This window comes from Prosopis cineraria, unplaced genomic scaffold (genome assembly GCF_029017545.1).
Source record: "Prosopis cineraria cultivar Desert tree isolate PC_DT_omini unplaced genomic scaffold, ASM2901754v1 PC1649, whole genome shotgun sequence".
Lineage (NCBI taxonomy): Eukaryota > Viridiplantae > Streptophyta > Magnoliopsida > Fabales > Fabaceae > Prosopis > Prosopis cineraria.
The window spans coordinates 11,533-29,352 of NW_026556974.1; the positions used below are offsets into that span (position 1 = coordinate 11,533).

The 17,820-nt window shown below is 36.6% G+C and overlaps 1 long non-coding RNA gene across 1 annotated transcript; it reads left to right on the top strand.

Moving 5' to 3' along the window:
* The first annotated feature begins 7,243 nt into the window (after nucleotides 1-7,243).
* LOC129300562 (uncharacterized) lies at nucleotides 7,244-9,308 on the top strand. Its single transcript, XR_008590792.1, has 3 exons — nucleotides 7,244-7,586; nucleotides 8,160-8,248; nucleotides 9,072-9,308. It is a non-coding gene; the product is annotated as an uncharacterized LOC129300562 (long non-coding RNA).
* Nucleotides 9,309-17,820: the final 8,512 nt, after the last annotated feature.

Below are 17,820 nucleotides of genomic sequence, written 5' to 3' on the forward strand. Positions count from 1 at the left end.
TGTTATGTGACTTTGCTCTAGTTAAACATTTGAAGGGTAATAATACCAATACTTTATGAAGTACTAAAATATGCAACTGCAATAATAAAAATTTTCAAAACATCTTTGAGGGCCACATAAGATCGCCATTAACAAAAACATTACCATACAACAGGATTGGATTAGTTTGATTGATTGAATAAAAAAAAGTATTAATACCTTTCCTCCACAAACGAGTGAAGCCAAATTCAGTCTTACTAATACTAAGGGAAAATTAATTCACTAGTCCTTATAATTTCATCAAATTTTAAATTATGTCCTTTTAGCTTTTTTTTTTCTTTTTATTGGGCCCTTGCAATTTACTCTGTTAGAGACAAAAGTCCTTCCAAAATCTCAAAGATTTTAAACCCCCTTCTACTACTCAACAAGACCTATTTTGTTGGAGAACATCATCAGATGGCAGATTTTCTGTCAAGAGTGCCTATAACTTTATTACCAATCCTAGCAACACAAATGTGAACCCAGCATGGAGTAAAATCTGGCATTGGCAAATCCCTGAGAAAGTTTAATTCTTTATGTGGCAAATTGTCCATGAGAGATTAATAATCAACTCTTTCTGATCCAAGTGAGGCTTCTCAAACACTAATGAGTGCCCCTTTGGGTGTAAGAGTGAGGAAAGTGTGATACACCTCCTTTGCGATTGTGAGTGAGCTAAATATGTATGGAAGGCTTTTATTAATCCTATCCATTTATCTTCTTTTTTCTCATGTGATTTGCCACAAAGGTAACAAGCATGTCTTTAAAGGCAAAGTTCACGACCAAAGGAGATCATTCATAGCTGTTTACACAAGCTTAAGGAAGATGTCTACACTGACAAGCTTAAACATTGTATTTTTGTAACTAACTCTCCCACATCAACTCTATGGACTCCCCTTCTACCCGGTACAGTGAGAATTGTTATAGATGGTTCTGTTTGAAGCAACATGCAAGTAGCTTGTGGTGGTGTCATTAGAAATGATAAAGGAGAATAGGTTCTTGGTTTCAAAAGAAGTTTGGGAACTAATCCTTCTACTATTGCTCAAATCCTTGCTATTAAGACAAGACTTGAAGTATGTAAAATACTTAAGCTCACTAAGATCCAATTATTCTCAGATTCTCTGGAAGCAATAAATATCCTATCACGAGATAGTGGTCTCGATCATCCTCTTTGATATGAAATTGAAGACATTAGAATGTTGCTTTACGATGAGTGGGATATTGAACTTCACCATAACAACAGAGAAGCACTTTAATGTGCTAACCTACTTGCTAATGAAGCTTGTGGATCTTGTTTTGAAACTTTTTTACTCCCATCAGCACCTGATAGCTACTTAGCTTTAGTTAAGGAAGATTGGCATCTCTTTATGTCAAATATGGCTAATAGGGCCTAGATTGTTCTTTACTCTTATTTTTCTTTCGAGCTTCTGCTCGCCTTTCTATAAAAAAAACAAAGAGACAACAGTCCTTCTATTAATTTCCACTCTAAATGCCATTAGAAAAATGACAATTAAGTCCCAAAGAGACTAATTAAATCCAGTCAAGTCTCAAGTAATTTTAAAAAGCTAATAAAGTCCTAGAGACCTTAAGTGGCATTTTGATATAACAGGAAAAGACTGAAACACCCTTCTTTAATTTATGACTTTGGCTTGTGGAATTGGCTTGCTTATTCTCTTCTCTGCCCTAGCGATGAATGTTTTTGATTGATCGAAGGAAAGCTCTGTCTCTTCTCTGCCCTAACCATTGCTAGCGCCACTCACCACTTCTCATCTCTATCTCTTCTTATCTTTGTACACCACTCTCTGTCTCTTCTCTGTGTACTCTCTGCTGTAATTACTTTGTAACTTTGGCCAGACATTGCTTCTCATCTTTGTTGTTTATCGGCCATCAGCTAGAGGTAATCCACCCTAATCATGTTTATTTTTTGTGTGTGTTACTTCTTGGCTACTTGTAGTAGAAAATTTATGAGTTTCAGCTTTTATGAGAACCCATCTCTGCCATTAGTTCATTAGGAACAGAGAGAGAGAGAGAGAGAGAGAGAGAGAGAGAGAGAGAGAGCTCTCTAGGATAATCATCATCTTCTATACTAAACTAGTAGTATGTCTTCGATTATGGCTGTTGTTGAGAATGTTGGGGCCATAATCAGCTCCTTTGGTGACAATTTAGAAAACTGTGTAATGTCCTTTGAGTAAACTGTACCTAATAAACTGGAGAAATTGAAGCTTAAAATTTCCTCTGCACTTGTTCAACATTTAGATGATTACTTATATTATCAATGAGATGCATGAATATTGAGTAACAATTGTTTACAATGTTGCTCAAGAGATATTGATTAATTATGCATCACCAAAGTTTGATTAATCATTATAAGGCATATAAAGTTAGAGATATTGTAGATTCCCTTATTAGTGGGTCTAGAGTTTTGAGCTTTCGGTTGGTTCGAGTCTGTTCAGCAAAGCCAAGCCTTATACCTACTTTATAAATAATTGGCTTTTGCTCAATTAATCAATATTAGAGGATTGGTATGAAGATGAGGCTACATAGTTTATGTCACAACTTTTGTCTTTGCTTCTATTGGTTTTTTTTTGTTGAGATTCATTTAAGATTTGTTATAGATTGAATTTTAAATCTTATAGCGAGGGAAGAGAATACTTTTAACTTTATTTGGTAGAACCTGTCAACCTGCCATGGTGTCTTGTATTTAGAAGCCATTAATTTGAATCACTATATTCCTATTGTATATTTAAAATGAAAATGTTGAAACAGTGTTGTAGTTCAGGATTTCTAGTTATTTTTTTAAAAAGAAAAGTGACTTGACAACATATTATCTAATTTGGTGTTCCCTAGCCAATTTCATTACTTGAAACCAAAGTGTCAATTTACATATTGAGGTAGTTTATAAACTGACTTTTAATTAATTTTATTTGAGTAAAACCCTTGATAAAGTCTTTTCATATTGTCTAGAGCAATAACTTATTTATAGTTTTATTTTGTTTTCATGTGAAAAGGAAATTAAAAGTACACTTGATAAATTCAGGCTGGAAGGTATGAAAGAGAGACACATTTTATGAATTTTCTTGTTTCTGAAATTGCATTAATACAATACAAATTGCACAAACTGCACTTATAAATTAATTAGCAATTCTCTAATGGATGTTATTAGTAATGTAACTATGAAAAAAAATCACTTAAGATTTTGAAACTAATGAGTAGGGTACAAAAACTTCTTCATGAACTGATTTGTATAGTCTGTTGAAAGATAAAACAAGAGAAAATAGTGTGGCTCAAATATATACTATAGACACACATATTTTTAGACGTCGAAATGAAAAGTCATTTTGATGGATATTACTTTATGGGTGAAATATTAGCCTCTCAAATGTGGGAGAGTATTTATCCATTTATTTTGGATCTTGCGCAATGTTATATGGCACCCCTCCTTGTTATTTGTGTTAGTGAAGGCATGTGGATTATATTGAAGATATTTTGATTGATTTTTGTGATAATATATATACATATATATATATATATATATATATTTGTTTTGAATCCGCTTCAATACTAGTAGGGGGACTTGACTTAGATAGTTTTGCATATTGATTTTTTTTTAGCAAAAATAATTTTTTTTAAAGATTTTAACTCTGTTACTGTGAATGCATTATTTCAAGCTAGATCTCAAGAAATAATTTATCAGCATGCATTGATTGTTCACCTTGAGAAGAAGTCATTTTGCTTTCAAATTGGTTGTGTGATATATACTATTTATGTTTGGAGTAAAGATTACTATACTTTGGGTTTTGTTTTAATCAAAAGTTGCTCTTCTTGTTGTAATTACTTAAGCTTGTGTTTTAGATTGAAGAAGTCGACATTTGGCTTAAATTTGCCGTATGAAAAAAATTGTCTAATTGTTTAAAATTTGCAAGTTTTGCTTTGGCCAAGTTATAGTCATTTCATCTGATTTTTTGCTTAAAGGAATTGGTTGCCATGTTATTTCAAGTATATAAATGCTGCATGTTGCTAGAAAGAATGTTTATTGATTTCAACCTTCAAATTCTCTTGTTCCTACAAACATATTAATTTTATTTCAAACTAAATATGATGATTTTTTTTCCATTATAATTTGGCTTTTAATGTTTGAGTACATGAATCTTATTATGAGCTTAAATGATTGTGTATATGAATTTTTTTGAGCATGAAACTAGTTATGGCCTTGATAGTTGTGAGAGTAAAAATAATTTAAAGTATCTTTTATATAAACTATTTTTTTACTAGAAAGAATTATCTTAAGCACTATTTGTGTCATGGTTATATCACAAAGTCATGAAAGTAGCTTATGTACCTGATTCTTTACATCTAAAGCTTAAAATGGGTGGCTTTATTACTACTGTGATTTCAAAAATTTCAAGTGTTTATTCCTTACATCTAAAGTTTGGGAATAGTTACTTCACATGTGAATTGGATTTCAAGTCCTTAAAAAGGATTATGTGAGTATGAACTTTCATGAACACAATGGTTTGAATCAAGTTTGGATGTTGATTATTTGATTATGTTCTTCATGAGGAAGACCTATAGTACTATGCACATGTAAGATTGATTCTAACTTTGATATGTCTAGTGGACTATAATTTTGTGTGTAGGTTATAATTCATGTTCTAAATATGTTAATTCTAATTGATCTAAGGATTAGATCCTCTTTAATTAGTTTTACATGAGATATCACTTTGATACTTTATGTTTTTTGAGTCTAACGAAGTTGGTATTTTGCTTGATCTTTTGAGTTAAAAGAGAGCAGTGTTCTCGCAGCCATAGGTTCATGGATTTTATTTCATGTTATTGAGTATATTACATGACTATGAATGAAGATTCATCATTATAATTGTATTGTGATGTTTTAAACTCAAGAACGGCCTTTGTGATCATGTTGTCTTTCTCCTTTAAAAGAACTAAGTTTATTTGGGTTCAATTTGTCTTTAAATATTCATACTAACTTTTAGGCTTGAATTCTTAAATGAGAGTGCAGTTTTCTTAAGCATGTTGCACCTTACTCAACTCTATACTTGAATAAAAAAAATTCAAAAATTGAAATGCTTAAGGGAAGTTACTAGAGTTGTAGAAGGAAAGAGTAAAAGCAAAATGTGATAGCTTGAGGGTGTTTTTATATTTTACTTAATAAGTTACACTTACTTAATAAGTTACACTTAATTCCTTTTCTTGGCATATGAAAATGAGATTTGGAGAAAAAGTTATTAAAGAAAAATTAAATTTTTAATTAGTACTACTACCTATTCAACTCTTCAAATTCTACTCATGAATTGTTGAACAAATTTTAAAATGATTTATTTGATTTAGAAGAAATATAAAATTTAAGTAAATGGGTATTATGCCAAAGTGATGAATGCTTATATTATTTGTCAAAGAATTGAGATAATTAAGTCTTAATTTATCACATTGGTGTCATTATATAATTTGCAATTTGAATAGTTGTCATAGTTGTGAGTGATATGAAAGCATATCATCTGCACATATAAGCAAATGCATTTTTTTATGAAAACATAATGGCTCAGCATACTTGCTTTAGTAGTTTTAGTTTTCTTTCCTTTTCTTTTATAATTCTGTATCTTATGATACAAATGTCCAATTACCCTGTTTTAAGACTTAGCTATAAATCTTAGGATGCCTTTTATGTAGAGTAAAAAAGTAAAGGACGTAATCAATGATTAGATATAGTCTCTTATCCAAATATGATATTGTTACAACATGCTTTTGTTTTCAAGATACCACTTACTAGTCTTTTTCAAAAATGTGCCATCACAACTAGTTTAGGTACATAATTCATAAAAATAGGCACCAAACACATTATAACTTGACTCCTTGCCCTTTTCTTCTCTTCAAAACTTCCTTTGCCTCTCTTTTTTATAACGCAAGAAAAGAAATTATTAAAAAAGTTTAGTTGCAGTGGAACTGTAAAAATGATGACATCTAATATAATTTATAACTTTGTTAGTTGAAATTATGGACAATAAGAAAGCTGCAATAAAAAAGAAGTATGGATATGACAAGTTCAAGGAAGAATTTTTTTAAAGGAAAATACAGTGGTCTTATAAAAGCTAATGATTCAATGAGAGAAAGTTGGAGAAAATTGTTAAATGTTGAACAAGAAAGATATAGAAACATGGTTTCACTAAATGGAGGAGGAAAAGAATCAACATCTTGTTCAATAGTATCACTCACTTGTATTTATTTTGAATTAATGAGTCTTTTTTAAATATGATTGTTATGCATTGTATGGTGTTATATTATTCATCTTGATATGTAGGTTCCATTTAATATGCGTTGCTCTCCTAGCTAGTTCAAGGAAGTTGTGGAATACATATGCAAACACAAGAGTTTATGTGTCAAGATCAAGAAAATGGGATTCCAATCTCTCTAAGATTATAAATTTAGTAAACTATCGAGGGAGTTATATGAACAAGTAATTATTGCTTTTGACACACCAACTTCAACATTTGAAATTAAAAGGAAGAAATTAAGTATTGATGAGAAGGATGCACACACTATTTTAGATGTGCCTTATGGTAGGAAAGCTGTTTCTTTAGACGGTGATAACGAAGCATTTGAAGTATTGAAGAAGAATTATCTTGGCAAGCCTTTCATTGAATTGAAGAATATGATAATATCCAATAAGGCAGAAAATTTTTTTGAGATTGTATTTTTATTATTCACTTATAAAACATTTCAATGTCCCACAACAAGTACAACAATTAGTATGAGGAGCATTAAAACTTTGAGTGGCAAGAACAATGTTTAAGAATATGACTGGTCATCTTTTGTGTTGTCTAAGCTTATTAGATAAATTTTGTCTTATAAGACAGCATTAAGGAGTAGACGGAGGAAGAAGAATATAGGAGGATGCTTGTTTTCCTTACTAGTATAGACTATTTCTAATACTTCTATATTTTATTTCAATTTATTTTCTATTAATTTGATTATAATTACCTTTCTTGTGTAGGTTTTTTATATGTACCATTTTTCATTAGGTCCAACACCATCAGTAGATGGTGAAAGGCTTGTGATGCATTTGTGGAACTAAGACATGGTGTGAAAACGGGTCAAGCTGGAGAAAGAAAGCATCCATGGCATTCTTTATGGTAGTCAAACTGTAACATCCTAAAAATTTTAAGACTCAAATTTATTTAAAAAAAATAAACAAAAATAAAATAAAATATCTATAATTAAATTAAAATTTAGAATAATTTAATAGAGGCCCAGAGTTCGAATTTTACTAAGCAAAAGTTTGGTTTTATTTGATTTTTAACTATGGGAAAAATTACCAAAGTTGACCCGGGCTTTTGTGCAATAATAAAAAATGTTGGGCCCTTTCTTGTAATTTTCCCCAAAGTTTTTGACCAGCATTTTAAGGAGCAAACTGATGCAGAAACGCAGAGAAAATGAGAAAGGAAGCAAACGCACAAACGGGAGAGAGAGAGAGAGGAAGAAGAGAAGAGAAAGGGAGGGAGTTAGGCTTGGATCTAGGAGTCTTTGCGACCGTTGCGAGCTCGGCTACACGATAGGTAAACTCCCTACTTCAATCCTCTTCTCTTTCTCTTGATTTTCTTCAATTTTTGGAAGAGAAAATTTTTGGATTTTGATCCCAAAGGCTTTATTCTTGTAAGCTTTTGTTTCTTTGGATTCTAGGGAGCATGTTTTGAGTTTCTATATAGTGATCTAATGTTTTGAGTGAATAATTGGATGAAAAGAGGTGTTTTGGGCACAAAATAAACCTTGAGAAATTGGGTTTTTGCTCCTCAATGGTTTAAGCCTATTGATTTAGTTATAATTTTGCTATTTGAGCCCAATAAGATTTAAATTAAGGTTTGGTTTTCATTATAAGGGCTAATGGTGAAAGTTGGTGGCACTAAGTAAAGGTTTTTAATTGATTAAAAAAATTATATAAATTGAAAATTAGCCTAGTGATGGCTAATAAATGGTTTTGGTGGTTAAGTGATACTATGTGAATGGTTGGTTTAATATATGGACCATTAGGGTGGATTATGACTCATTGACCTAAGTTGTGTGGTATAAGTTATAGTCTTCATTAATACTATTTGTCATGATAAGTGATGTGGATCACTTATATGTTGTAGAAAATTGTTGGTGGAACTTATTGAGAAGTAAGGAACAAGCCGAGCCCTATTTTGTACAAGGGGAACTCTTTTAGTACCAAAGGGTTGAGGTAACAGGGGAATTTATATTTCTTATTACTTTGTTTTAGCTATTTTTGAATAAATATTACTAGTTATCATGCATTACATGTTTTAAAAGATTAAATGTGCTTTATAAGGGGTTATGGGGTACTACTTTGATTATAGTGCAAATATGTTTTCTAATTGTTTAATAACAATGTTTTTATGGAAATGAGATTTATAAATATTATACTACTTTAGAGTGTTGAATGGTCAATACTCAGGAAAGGTAGACAAGAGTAAAAGGCATGATCTCGGTGGGAGTTCACCAATGAGAAGGTGTGGATTTTTGATATTCTATGGCACACTGTCAGTACTCAGTGTTGTCTTACGTATTGTGGGCTCAGTGCACTAAAGTGGTTAGTGTATTGAGTGTTCGACACCTCTCAGTGGGGGAGGGAATCCGACATATGAAGTGTGAGGTTGAGTGCCTAGGCCAAGGTAGCCCTCACATGGAGAGTAAGTCGGGCTGGCTCTGGGAGGGAGTTAGCTTTGACTGCTCAGGATTCACGTCGAAGGGGCATAGGCGGTTCGGTGGATTAGATCATGCCTTAGATTATGTTTTGTGCCTGTGGAGGTACAAGTAGGTATAAGGTTTACCTGCGAGTTAAAGAGTGCCAGGGGGCATTCTGTTGGTCATGAAAGGCCATACCGGCCTAGGTCATACATTCATGCATTTTAAATGGCTAAATTATATACTATGTTGAATTTATTATTCATTTATTTAATTATGGCTTACTTTGTAATAATCAATATAGATTTCACTGTTACTGAGACTGTGGTTGTTTCACCCCTTTCTTTTCAATATTCTAGGTCCAGGCGAAGGATCCAGTGGTGGACGGGGAAAAGAGCAAAGCTAGGGGTTTGCTTGTGATTTGTAAAGAACTGCAACCCCTTTCTTTTGAGCAAATATATTGTAATGTATTTAAGATTAGGGTGCCAGTAGGATATGATTATGTGTGTGTGTGTGAATATGTGTGGATTGTGTGCTTGTGTATGAATTTTTGTCTGTTTGCAGACTTGTGGCTAGGAAACTTGGTTATGGTGTGTGGTTTTGATGGATTTACTTAGTAGACCAAGTTTCTATTACAAGCAGATCTTTATTTTGATATATATGTGATTTTATAAGCAAATGCAAAGTGGTTGCATTGCAAATGGTGTGCTATGGGAAAACATACAGCTTGGATAGAGAGAGTGGGTGCGTGGGCCCCACAAGGAGCTCTGAGCCAAGTGAAAATGTTTAGCATATGTATTTATATAAATACATGGTATTTGGATTGATTTGTGACCACTCTTGTATGATTTGTGCATTTTGGGGGTTTAGGGTCCATTTTAGGAAATGGCACCCGGGTGGTCAAATTTTGATGTATGGGGGTTTTCCATCATTTGAATGTTCTATCAAGTGTTTTTAATCTTATTTGACGTGTCCAAAGTGTTTCCACAGGTTTGTGACCATTAGGATGGGATTTGGACAATTTTGAAAATGGTTTTTACCAAAAAGCTGCACTTTTGCATCCGGGTGTCCAAATCTTAATCCGACCGTTGGATTTCTCTAAAATTTGGGTCACAAGTAAAACCTTTTATAAGCTTCGTGTGGGCTTTGGAATCACGTCGATCGGATATCGGACGGAGAAACGACGCACTCCGGAATTTGGTCTGGAGGTGCTGTCATGACAGCATTAAATTGCTGTCATGACAGCTACAGTGTTGATTTTGTAACCTGCACAAAATTCAATCCGTCCGTTGGATCTTTTCAAAATTTTGTATGCTAATAGTATTCTTTAAAAGTGACATGTGGGCTTTGGAATCACTCCGATCGGAGGTCAGATGATGAAATGGTGCACTCCGGAAGTTGGTCCGGAAGTGCTGTCATGACAGCTTTTTAGCTGTCATGACAGCAAAAATAGTCAATCTTTTAACATGTCTAATTTTTAATCCGACCGTTGGATCTTTTTGAAATTTGGTACACTTATAGTACCCTTTGAATGTGACGTGTGAGCTTTAAAATCACTTCAATCGGAGGTCGAATGACGGAACACCGCCTCCTGGAAGTTGGCCCAGGAGGGCTGTCATGACAGCAATAAATTACTGTCATGACAGCATCTTTTTATTCCATTTTCGTCTAACTTGCTTCCGTGCGCTATAGGTAGAACCTATAATTATTTTTAAGGTTTTAAATGATTTATTTCTTAAGTTGGTTAGAGGATCAACTCCTTAACCACACTTAGTTTGTTTGAATTATGTGATTTTTGGATAAACTCAAGGCAAGTGACTCAATGGTACCAGGTTCAGCCTCAACTTCGCTATGTAGGAGAGGTTGGAGGATCGAACCTGGGAAGGCTCCCTTAGCGAGTGGGGCGGGGAATAACCCATGAACTACCATGGGGAAGCCGGCTTGGTTGCCGTGAGGTGGCACGGCCCAGTCCACCACTCGCAGCAGTGGGCTCGGGGGGGTGTGACTGTTACATAAAAGGCGCCTTTTATGTAACAGTCACACCCCCCGAGCCCACTGCTGCGCGTGGTGGATGGGGCCGTGCACCTCACGGCACCAAGCCGGCTTTCCCTGGTAGTTCATGGGTTATTCCCCCACCCACTGCGCTAAGGGAGCCTTCCCGGTTCGATCCCCAACCTCTCCTACATAGCGAAGTTGAGGCGGAACCTGGTACCATTAGTCAAGGGAAAGAGCATAAAAGTAATGTATTTAAGTGCCAAGTAGGAAAAGGAATCATAAACCTGGACTAATATGGTTTTCTTTCTCTGGCTTGTTCCTTTAGGAGGGGAGAAAGGTCCGTACGCTTGTAGTCCGTACACCTTTCAGTTCTAATATGGCTCGAAGGGGAGGGGTAGATCGAGGAATGAGGAACGACCACCACCTCTACCTCCTCCGCCTCCACCTCCGCCTCCACCTCCACCACCACCACAGGGGACAGATGCAGTCATGGCTAGGCTGCTTGAAGTTATGGTGGATATACAGCAAAATCTTAGAAGTCATACTGTTCCAGATCAGCATGTTGACCTAAGTGCTGGGCAGGGATCTTCTAGTATAGTACTATGGGAGCTCATGCACCAGTTGTCAATAATCGAGAGATGACATATCTGAACCTTGGAAGGAATTCTCTCGCTCTAATCCGACTACATATGATGGTAGTATGCTTGATGGGAAGCTGAAGAGTGGTTGGATCGGATGGAGCAGTTATTTACTGTTGTGAGGTGTACATCTGAGCAGAAGGTTATCTGGCTACGATGCAGCTTGTTGGTGAAGCCAAGCATTGGTGGGATTCTGTTAAGCCCACAGATGGAAGATCTATGTCTTGGGATGAATTTAAAGAAAGATTTTATGATTTTCACTTTCCGCCAGCTTTCAGAGATGAGAAAGAGGCAGAGTTTCATGCATTCATCAGCAGGGGGACTTAGACGAGGAGACTTTTATAAGAAAATTCAATCAGCTGTCTAAGTTCTCAACATATCTAAAGGCTTCTAATGATAGCAAGTGGAAAGCAAAGAGGTTATTAGAAAAGATGAGGCCAGAATACCGCCAGCAGCTATCTTTGTTGGGCGAGGCGACATATGATAGATGTGCAATCGTCTGAGGATTGCCGCTCGTCGAGGCCGAGACACAGAGAGTAGCCAGAGTAGGGATACACGAGGTCGATTTTCTTTTGGGTTAGCTCCTACTGGTGGGTGTATCCAAGAATGGGTTTTAGCTCTGGTTCTTCTTCTAGTGGTTCCTTTAGAATCGGGTCTTCTTCTGCTTCTGGTAATCGAATTTAAATAGGGGTTCAAGATTTCAAGGTAATCGGGGTGGTAATATGAGATCTGGGGGTTCTCGTTTCTCTGGGAACGCTCCAGCACGTTCTTCACAGACCAGTCAAGCCCCAATTCTAAGCACAGCGAGGTCACCTTGCAATAGATGTGGTAGGGTTCATTTTGGTCGCTGCTTTGCTTGTTAAGTGTGGAAAGTTAGGCCATTTGATCCGTGACTGCCCTGATTTACATGAGAGCTCGGACCGGAGGAACGTGATTCTGGTAGAGTGTATACAGTATCTCAGGAGGAGGCTAGGAAGTCATCGAATCTAATCACTGGTATGGTTTCTATCTGTGGCCTCAATTTAGAAGCTTTGTTTGATTGTGGTGCGACGCATTCTTTTATTTCTGCCGAGCGCTTAGATAGAATGGCTATGCCTGTTGACAGTTGCCCCATGATATAGAAGTTTCCTCTACTTCTGGTTTAGGTTGGTCGATCCAGTGTGGTGTGTAGGACTAAGATGACTTTTAATGGGTGATCGACTTGGGTGAATATGATCAATTATCCTATGCAAGGGATGGATTTAATTATTGGTATGGATTGGTTGACAGCTTATGGTGCTGTCTTAGATTGTGTACTAAGACAGTGACTTTGGTAAGACCAACGGAGGTGATCACAGAATACCCTGGTCATTCTTGTTTTCTTTCTTCTTTACATAGAATGGCTCCTTCAGAGTTAGCTGAGTTGAAGAAGCAACTTGAGGAGCTGTTAGATAAGGGATTTATTAGACCTAGTGTTTCTCCTTGGGGATCTCCTGTCTTATTTGTGAAGAAGAAGGATGGTAGTTTAAGATTGTGTATCGATTACAGGCAGTTGAATAAGGTTACGGTGAAGAACAAGTACCCACTGCCTCGCATCGATGATCTCTTAGATCAGTTGGTTGGTGCCACGATTTCTCTAAAATTGATTTACGTCAGGGTACCATCAGCTAAGAGTTAGTGAGAAGGATGTGGCAAAGACTGCTTCATCAGGACTCGATATGGTCATTATGAGTTTTGGTTATGCCATTCGGGCTGACTAATGCGCCTGCGGTTTTCATGGACTATATGAACCGCATTTTTCGACCTTTCTTGGATCAGTTTGTGGTAGTTTTTATTGACGATATACTGATCTACTACTCTAAAGATGAGGAGCAGCATGCCAGACACTTGAGGACTGTCCTAAGGTTTCTGCGAGATCATAAGCTATATGCCAAGCTCAGTAAGTGCGAGTTTTGGATGAGAGAGGTTAGGTTCTTGACATATCGTGTCGGCAAATGGTATTGCAGTTGATCCATATAAAGTTGAAGCAGTCATGCAATGGGAGAGACCAAAATCGATAACTGAGATCCGTAGTTTTCTGGGATTAGCAGGTTACTACCGGGCGTTTTATCAAAGGTTTCTCTCAGATTTCTATGCCTTTGACTAGACTCACAAGGAAGGATAGGCCATTTATCTGGGATGATAAGTGCGAGACAGCTTTTCTTGAGTTGAAAGAAAGGTTAACAACAGCTCCAGTATTGGTGATTTCGGATCCTCAAAAGCCCTATGATGTGTATACTGATGCCTCTCATAAGGGTCTTGGTTGTGTTCTAATGCAAGATGAGAGAGCAGTGGCATATGCATCTAGACAACTTAGACCGCATGAGGAGAATTATCCAACACATGATCTCGAGTTGGCTGCGGTGTCTTTGCGTTAAAGATCTGGCGTCATTATCTTTATGGAACAGAGTTCAGGGTCATGAGCGACCATAAAAGTCTCAAGTACCTGGTAGATCAAAAAGAGCTGAATATGAGACAGAGACGTTGGATGGAGTTTCTTAAAGATTATAATTTTGAATTTAAGTATCATCCGGGGAAAGCAAATGTGGTAGCAGATGCTCTTAGTCGCAAGACCTTACATGTAGCCTATTTAATGGTTCGGGAGCATAGATTGATGGAATCTTTGGTTGAAATTTTTTTGGGTATGACTAAGTTCTCTTGAATGGTCTTAATACTATGGTTATTATTTCTAATGAATTTTGGAAGATAGACGAGATGCTCAGCTTCAAGATCCGATTTTGTCAAAAATAAGTCAAGACATCGAGAATGGTGAGATAATGGACTATTGGTTTAGTGATGATGGGTATGTGGTTTTCAAGGATAGGGTGTGTATTCCTAACAATGAGTCTATTCGGAAGAAATTGTTGGATGAGGCACATCAAGTAGCTACACCCTTCATCCCGGTGCTACTAAGATGTATCATGACATGCAGCGTCATTGGTGGTGGCCAGGCATGAAAAATGATGTCACAGAGTATGTTAGTAAGTGTTTGACCTGTCAAAGGTCAAAATAGAGCACCAAAAGCCATCGGGGTTATTACAGCCGCCATGGTTAGGTTTGGAGATTCCTAAATGGAAATGGAGAGTATTTCAATGGATTTTGTATCTGGTTTGCCGAGGACCCAGGCTAGTTTTGACTCTATCTGGGTAATTGTAGATCGTTTGACTAAGTCAGCACATTTCTTACCGGTCAAGACCACCTATACGGTTGATAGGTATGCTGAGATCTACATTAAGGAGATTGTGCGACTACATGGGTACCGAGGGATATTGTTTCAGACCGTGATCCTCGGTTTACATCGAATTTATGGCAAGCTATGCAAAGGGCTATGGGTACAGATCTGAAATTTAGTACGTCTTATCATCCACAAACGGATGGACAAACTGAGCGGACGATCAGACATAGAGGATATGTTGAGGTCATGTGCCCTAGAGCTTCAGGGAAGCTGGGATAAGCATTTACCTCGGCAGAGTTTGCTTATAATAACAGTTATCATGCCAGTATTCAAATGGCTCCTTATGAAGCATTGTATGGAAGACGATGCAGATCGCCTCTTTGTTGGTATGAGTTGAGTGAGAGGACAATGATGGGACCGATGTGGTAGATGAGACCACAGAGAAAATCAAATTGATCCAACAAAAACTTCTTACAGCACAGAGTAGACAGAAAAGTTATGCAGATAATCGTCGTAAGGACTTGTCTTTTGAGATTGGGGATCATGTCTTCCTCTCAAAGTTTCCCCATTGACAGGCGTTGGACGCTCAATTCGGGCTAAAAAGTTATCTCCTCGATATATGGGTCCTTTTGAGGTTTTGAAGAAAGTGGGCCGGTGGCTTATCAGTTGGCATTACCGCCTCAGTTAGCGGGTCTACACAACGTGTTTCATGTGTCACAATTGAAGAAGTACCAGCCAGACCCGTCGCATGTGATAGAACCTGAGGAGGTTGAAATTCAAGAGAATTTAACCTACCGGACTGAACCAGATCGTATTGTGGATGCTAAGGATAAGCAACTCAGAAATAAAACAATCCGGTTGGTAAAAGTGATTTTGGAAAGGGACAGCTCGGGAGATGCAACCTGGGAGACTGAGGATCAAATGAGGAAGGAATATCCACAGTTGTTTCCCTAGGTATGTTATCTCTTTGGTTCATGTATTAGCTTGGATTTTGGGACAAAATCCTTTTTAAAGGAGGGGAGAATGTAACATCCTAAAAAATTTAAGACTCAAATTTATTTAAAAAAAAAAAAAAAAAAATAAAATAAAATATCTATAATTAAATTAAAATTTAGAATAATTTAATAGAGGCCCAGAGTTCGAATTTTACTAAGCAAAAGTTTGGTTTTATTTGATTTTTAACTATGGGAAAAATTACCAAAGTTGACCCGGCTTTTGTGCAATAATAAAAAATGTTGGGGCCCTTTCTTGTAATTTTCCCCAAAGTTTTTGACCAGCATTTTAAGGAGCAAACTGATGCAGAAACGCAGAGAAAATGAGAAAGGAAGCAAACGCGCACAAACGGGAAGAGAGAGAGAGAGGAAGAAGAAAGAGAAAGGGGGGAGTTAGGCTTGGATCTAGGAGTCTTTGCGACCGTTGCGAGCTCGGCTACACGATAGGTAAAACTCCCTACTTCAATCCTCTCTTCTCTTTCTCTTGATTTTCTCTTCAATTTTTGGAAGAGGAAATTTTTTGGATTTTGATCCCAAAGGCTTTAATTCTTGTAAGCTTTTGTTTCTTTGGATTCTAGGGAGCATGTTTGAGTTTCTATATAGTGATCTAATGTTTTTGAGTGAATAATTGGATGAAAAGAGGTGTTTTGGGCACAAAATAAACCTTGAGAAATTGGGTTTTTCTCCTCAATGGTTTAAGCCTATTGATTTAGTTTATATTTTGCTATTTGAGCCCAATAAGATTTAAATTAAGGTTTGGTTTTCATTATAAGGGCTAATGGTGAAAGTTGGTGGCACTAAGTAAAGGTTTTTAATTGATTAAAAAAAATTATATAAATTGAAAATTAGCCTAGTGATGGCTAATAAATGGTTTTGGTGGTTAAGTGATACTATGTGAATGGTTGGTTTAATATATGGACCATTAGGGTGGATTATGACTCATTGACCTAAGTTGTGTGGTATCTAAGTTATAGTCTTCCTTAATACTATTTGTCATGATAAGTGATGTGGATCACTTATATGTTGTAGAAAATTGTTGGTGGAACTTATTGAGAAGTAAGGGACAAGCCGAGCCCTCTTTTGTACAGGGGAAACCTTTTAGTACCAAAGGGTTGAGGTAACAGGGGAATTTATATGTCTTATTACTTTGGTTTTGCTATTTTGAATAATATTACTAGTTATCATGCATTACATGTTTTAAAAGAGTTAAATGTGCTTTATAAGGGGTATGGGGTACTACTTTGATTATAGTGGCAAATGTTTTTCTAATGGTTTATCATAAACCTGTTTTTATGGAAATGAGATTTATAATATTATACTACTTTAGAGTGTTGAATGGTCAATACTCCGGCAGGAAAGGTAGACAGAGAGTAAAAGGCATGATCTCGGGGGAGTTCACCAATGAGAAGGTGTGGATTTTTGATATTCTATGGCCCACTGTCAGTACTCCGTGTTGTCTTACGTATTGGGGGCTGTGCCACTAAAGTGGTTAGTGTATTGAGTGTTCGACCCCTCTCAGTGGGGGAGGGAATCCGACATATGAAGTGTGAGGTTGAGTGCCTAGGCCAAGGTAGCCCTCACATGGAAGAGTAAGTCGGGCTGGCTCTGGGAGGGAGTTAGCTTTGACTGCTCAGGATTCACGTCGAAGGGGCATAGGCGGTTCGGTGGATTAGATCATGCCTTAGATTATGTTTTGTGCCTGTGGAGGTACAAGTAGTATAAGGTTTACCTGCGAGGTTAAAGAGTGCCAGGGGGCGATCTGTTGGTCATGAAAGGCCATAACCGGCCTAGTCATAGCATATTCATCATTTTAAATGGCTAAATTATATACTATGTTGAATTTTATTCATTTATTTAATTATGGCTTACTTTGTAATAATCAATATAGATTTCACTGTTACTGAGACTGTGGTTGTCTCAACCCCTTTCTTTTCAATATTCTAGTGTCCAGGCGAAGGATCCAGTGGTGGACGGGGAAAAAGAGCAAAGCTAGGGGTTTGCTTGTGATTTGGTAAAGAACTGCAACCCCTTTCTTTTGAGCAAATTATTGTAATGTATTTAAGATTAGGGTTGCCAGTAGGATATGATTATGTGTGTGTGTGGTGAATGAACAATGTATGTGGATGTGTGCTTGTGTATGAATTTTGTCTGTTTTGCAGACTTGTGGGCTAGGAAACTTGGTTATGGTGTGGGTTGTTGAGGGATTTACTTAGTAGACCAAGTGTTTCTTACAAGCAGAGATTTTAATTTTGATATATATGTGATTTTATAAGCAAATGCAAAGTGGTTT